Source organism: Stegostoma tigrinum, chromosome 28 (assembly GCF_030684315.1).
Source record: "Stegostoma tigrinum isolate sSteTig4 chromosome 28, sSteTig4.hap1, whole genome shotgun sequence".
Lineage (NCBI taxonomy): Eukaryota > Metazoa > Chordata > Chondrichthyes > Orectolobiformes > Stegostomatidae > Stegostoma > Stegostoma tigrinum.
The window spans coordinates 35,903,820-35,909,822 of record NC_081381.1 but is presented as its reverse complement, the minus strand read 5'-3'; positions in this window follow the sequence as shown (position 1 = coordinate 35,909,822).

The window sequence follows — 6,003 nt, the reverse complement described above, 5'->3', positions numbered from 1 at the left end:
TTATGTACACGAGAACAAGATTTCCAGAAACTATTCCTTTAAGGATTATTACAGCTTAGGCAATGGTGGAAATATTAGATTTATGAATTTCCAACAGAAATACAATCAGACAAAAGTTCTCACTTCATATCTAAAACTGTTCAGCACAAAATAAGTAGTTTGGATATAAAACAACTGAAGTCCACTACATACTTAATTGAAACATATAATATAATCAGAGGGTTAGATAGGGTGGATAGGGAGAGCCTTTTTCCTAGGATGGTGATGGCGAGCACCAGGGGGCATAGCTTTAAATTGAGGGGTGAAAGATATAGGACAGATGTCAGAGGTAGTTTCTTTACTCAAAGAGTAGTAAGGGAATGGAACACTTTGCCGCAACGGTAGTAGATTCGCCAACTTTAGGTACATTTAAGTCGTCATTGGACAAGCATATGGAATAGCGTAGGTTAGATGGGCTTGAGATCGGTATGACAGGTCGGCACAACATCGAGGGCCGAAGGGCCTGTACTGTGCTGTAATGTTCTATGTTCTATGTTCTATATCATCTGCAAAGATATGGGGGTTTGCAGAGATGCTAACAGACTCTCCAAACAGTGGCCAAGGCACATTGCCAAAAATACTTGCAGAATTTGAGACAAAGCATTATATTTCTTACCATTTGCTACCAAAGATTCCCCAGATGAATCTGTTGGGTTTAGCCCATGTTAATTTATCTACACTCATGGAATAACCAATCCATTAAAATTGATCAAGGAATGGTTTTTGTAGCAAAGAGACAAACCCTCAATGTTGGATTTTGTGTCCATGTGTTTAGAGACTCGGTAGCCATAAAGGTTGTTAGGAGAGTTAATGAAGTGACTTAAATGGTACATCCTCCAGTTTACGGCAAAAAGAATAAATATACTGAAGCGATATTGTTGTAGAGAGGCAGATTAGAAAGAGCAGATGTGTCAGGCGTCAGGAGTGGCAGAGGAGGACAAATAGTGAGCAGAAGGTGGCGTGGGTAGTTTACAAAGCGAATCTCTTACAATCTGACTAGCTCATACTGAAATGCTGGAGCAGTCAGACAATGTATTCTCACACTTAGAGAAAGGACATCAGGAAGATCCAGTGAGGTTACTTCGAAAATTCAAGGACATTTGTGAAGATACACTTGAATATACAATGTTAGCCAGGCATGATGTGGGTGTAGTGGAATCAGTGCCAATAAAATAACATCCTTATTAATTATGCCCATGAAAACAAGCTTGGATGGAAATGGAGATTATTTAGTGATAGAAAACCGCCTGATTGAACATAGCCAAGATTGTTGGAGTTCATCCATGGAGTTAGTTCCTAAGTAGTGAATGGATCAACTAGATTCTGCATAGATTACAGAACAGTAACTGCAGTGATGAAACAGCTTCATTCCTAGTTCCTCAGTAAAAAGGTTGTATTGAATCAGTAAGCAGTACTTCATTTATTTCTAAGATAGATCTGTTGAAGGAGTACATGACAAGTGTCACTGAAATCAAAAGCAAAAGATGTATCAGTGAGAAGCCAAATTGGTTTTTTTGCTTAAAACAAACAACCATACTTTCAGTTTGCAGAGGTCCTTTTGGAAGTTCGGTGTGCAAAACATCTTTTCTGAAGAAATGAGATAAATTAGAATGCTGAGAAATAAATTACCTCAGTACAAGTTAATTGTTTCATTCTTCCAGATCAGAAGTGTTTGGTTAGCCTGATGTACTTATTTGAAGGTGAGGAGGTCTTGTTAAAGGTTGGAATATGTACAATTGGAAGTTCTCTGGTCTACACTCCATCAAAGCTCATTGTCCTGCCACGATAAGCTGCGCAAGATGTTGACTGTCTCAGACAAAACTTGAATGGGAGGCCTTTCAACAAGATGGCAGCATAGTGAAACACTCCAGCTGGAGCTCCTCTGTTTCATCTGTTTGTTTTCTTTCTTTTATCTCTTTTCTTTTTGTCCCTCTTTCTGCATTAGGGGAATGGAGGAGCAGCTGAGCCCTGGAGGCAAATCCCAGAGCAGCGGCTAACTGAGAGGGAGCAGTCCTGGAGCAGCAGCCGGAGTGAGGGATAGCAGTCCCAGAGCAGCAGCCGGAGTGAGGGATAGCAGTCCAGGAGCGGTAGCCGGAGTGAGGGATAGCAGTCCAGGAGCGGTGGCCGGAGTGAGGGATAGCAGTCCAGGAGCGGTGGCTGGAGTGAGGGATAGCAGTCCAGGAGCAGTGGCCGGAGTGAGGGATGGCAGCCCCGGAATGGTGGCCAGCACGAAGGAAGCAGTCCTGGAACTGCAGGTGAAAGCAGTCCTGGAACTTACCTGGGAGCAGTTGCGAGCCGGTACAGAAGGAACTGGAGTCTTGGAGCGGAGCGGGAATGGTTTTTGTACTGGGGTCTGGGACAGGTGGTCAGGCCACATGTGGAATCCTCTTGTGCTGAGCTGCTGCAATGCAATGTGTATTTGAAATCTTTTTTATCTGACTGTAATGTAAATCCTTTCACTATGTTTTTTGTCAAACTTAATCTTTAAACACTGCAAAGTAACACAACTACTTTTCTTTTAACTCCTCTTTTATTTCTAAGATTTGTACCTAGGTACTTCTAACTAAGATCGCACCACAAGATGTGACTTTGTAAAACTTTTCACTGTACTCCTGTACTTCTGTACTCGAGTACACATGACAATGAAGGGATATTCTACTCTAAAAACTTAGTTAAGGAATATTTGAATAAGACACTGAAGTGGAGAGAGTGCTGGGTTGCCTGTGAGGTTATAAGTCCTGGTGAACCAGATTGTTTGTTAGAATCAGTTAGGAAGTCTTGGGAAAGTGCACGCACGGAGGACAGGGCGATGGGAATTTGTTGTTTTTACGTGGAGACTTGGTACATGAAGCATACCTTAAAGCAGAAAAATGCTGAGATCAGTAAGTTGAAGTCAGCAAAGTCAGAGCTAAAGCACAGACTTGAAATCCTACCGGTTGCTAATCAGGAAGGAACAATTTTACAATCAGGAAACACAATTAAATGGAAAGTTTAAATCACTAGAGATGGCTACTTCAGAGAAGATAGTTTACCTCTCAAATATTCAAAGCCAATTTGTGACAGCAAACAAAAATGCTGAGAAGACACAGAGGCAGGTTCAGGAGTCAGAAATTAACACTCAGGAACTTGAAAACAAATGTAAAGATCTGCAGTTGGCACTTAAAAGTACTGCTCCAAGCACACTTTGAATAACAAGTGCCAAATGTTGATCATTCTGAATGCTGACAAGAAATTCATGGTTTGTAGTTAAGTTGTCTGAGTCAGCGCTCCCACTGAATGTGCCTATACTTTGAATCCCAGAGATGTTTCAGTCTCCAAATCAAGAGGCCAAGAAGGAGCATTCCCCACAGATTCCCAGGAACTCCTTTGGGACCAGAGGGTGTGCTAAAGCAGTTTCTTTAATAAACACAGACAGCAGTGTGTAGAGCTGGATGAACACAGCAGGTCAAGCAGCCTCAGAGGAGCAGGAAGGCTAACGTTTCGGGCCTAGACCCTTCTTCAGAAATGACCTTTCTGAAGTAGGGTCTAGGCCCGAAACGTCAGCTTTCCTGCTCCTCTGATGCTGCTTGGTCTGCTGTGTTCATCCAGCTCTACACCTCATTAGCTCAGATTCTCCAGCATCTGCAGTTCCTACTATCCTTGAAACTCAATGGAATCCCATTCAGACAGTGCTAACAGGATTGAAAAATCAAAAAAGCAGTACGCTATCCTTCAGTCCATTACAAAATGACAGGGTATTGTGAGAAACATATCTGCTTCTTCACCAGGCGATGACCCACATGGGCTGTTTGCTGCCCCTCACCATCAAAGATGGTTACATGGTCTCCATGAAGCTGAGGCACTGAAGCTTCTGCTTGCCTGCTTAAGCAAATCAATACGAATGTCCTTTGCAATTCACAAAGCTTTGGTGGTGGATGATGTGGTGGGGGAATCTCTAACAGATATGGAACAGTGACAGCAGGAGGATATAATAGAAGGGAGCCAGCAGGTGGATTGAATAACTGTAGAGAAAGGAATCTGGTAGCACTTGACGTCACATGCCTCCTGTCCCTAGAATCAGTTCTTACGATCCAGTAAAGAAACTATCTTGGTGATAGACAGCATTGTGTTTGATTGTAAGCCATAATAGAGCATTTCACTGAGGCATCTCAGAAAGCCTATGAAGCTTTTGACCCTGAGGATAAAGTGTGGGTCCTTAGGTGAATGGCAAAGAGAAGCTCAGGGTAAGAATGAGAAAGAAAAAGAACAAGGAAAATGAGCTAACGGTTTCAGAAGGATTCATCTGTCTGGAGGATTGAAGGATGTTCTTTCTGTCAAGGCAGAGGGAACTCGCCTTTTCGGGCCGCTGGTGGAAAGAGAAGAACACTGCTATTGTGTTTTAATTGTGAGGGAAGAGGATATTTTACCAAAGATTGCCCCTCCTCACCATTATCCGATAGACATGACAGGCCATTACAAATGGAAAAGCCCACTCATGTGCATCCAATCACAGGTCAGGGGAGTGAGTAACTCCATTGACAGTGTCGGATCTCTCCACAGTGGGTGTGTAATGCCAAATGGGATAGTGTGGGGAGATCTCTCACTGTGGGCGGTGGGAGGATCCCGAACCATCCTCAACACAGCCAATGGTTTGTGGTTAAATGGGCACAGTGTGAGCACAATTATTTTAAATGGCTTCACAGGTCACACACAAGTGGGCATTGAAACCTATCTGCCATATATTCAGATTGGTCAGATACAGTGTGAACATCCAGTCATCCTGGTTGAACTAGACTGGGACACAGTACATATTTTGGGTTCATTTTTTTTGAGCAAATGCGATCTAGCCTTTGACTCAGGAAACTGTTGTATCAGGGGATAGGGTTCCCTTGAAGTTGCTGCTGGTTAGAATAATCACCAAATCTGGGTAATGGGAGATTTATGCGTCAATACCCCTCAAATGACTGATGAGCCATCTGCTCAGAGTCAACATGCACAGTGTAAGAATGCGTAGGCTAGCCACAAACATGATTGCAGAAATAGGGGAACGAGTGGTAGATTAGCCTGTCCCTAAACTGCAGAGACAATATTCTTTTCCAAAATGAGTGGAGAGGGAGATAGCCAAAGTAATTGATAGTCTGTTTCAGCAGGGAATTTTGCATCCAGTCACCCCTACTAACCATTCCCCTATTTCACCATTTAAGAAGCTGGATGGCTCCTGGAGCCTGATAATTGACTGTAGAACATCAAACAAAACCTCTTCTTGCACAGCACAAAGTGTACACACCAGTCCTGAGATAATGATGAAACAGGCACCTGGGGCAAAGTATTTTAATGTCCTGGGTCTTAATCATGAATTTTCGTGCATTCTTTTAAAGCAAGAATGTCAGTATAAATTTGCATTTATCTGACATTGTTGACTTGTTCGCTGAGCTGGCTTGTTTTCCTTCAGATGATTTGTCACCATGCCAGGTAACATCATAAGTGAGGCCTCCAATGAAGCGATGCTGTTCTACTCCACTGGAATTTTACACTGTCCAGTCCGTTATGGTGAGTAGTGTCATTTCTGATTTTGCTCTGTATGGGTTTGTACATGGGGTTCAATTCTATATGTTTATTTTTTGCATTATGGGTTGAGAACTACGCCTCTAGGAATTTCTATGTGTGTCTATATTTGGCTTGGGCTACTATGGTTACCTTGTCTCAGTTAAACTGATGGCCTTCATTGTCCGGGTGTATTGATATTAAGGAGAGTTCATCGTGCCGTTTTGCTACTAGCTGATGTTCGTGTATTCTGATGGCTAGTTTCCTTCCTGTCTGTCTGATGTAATGTTAGTGGCTGTCGTTGCATGGTATTCTGTAAACTACGTTGGTTCTTCACATTGTGGGAATGGAGTCTTTAATCCTTGTGAGCGTTTGTCGTAGAGTAGCTGTGGGCTTGAGGGCCACCATGTTTCCTAATGGTCTTAGGAGTCTCATTGTCAG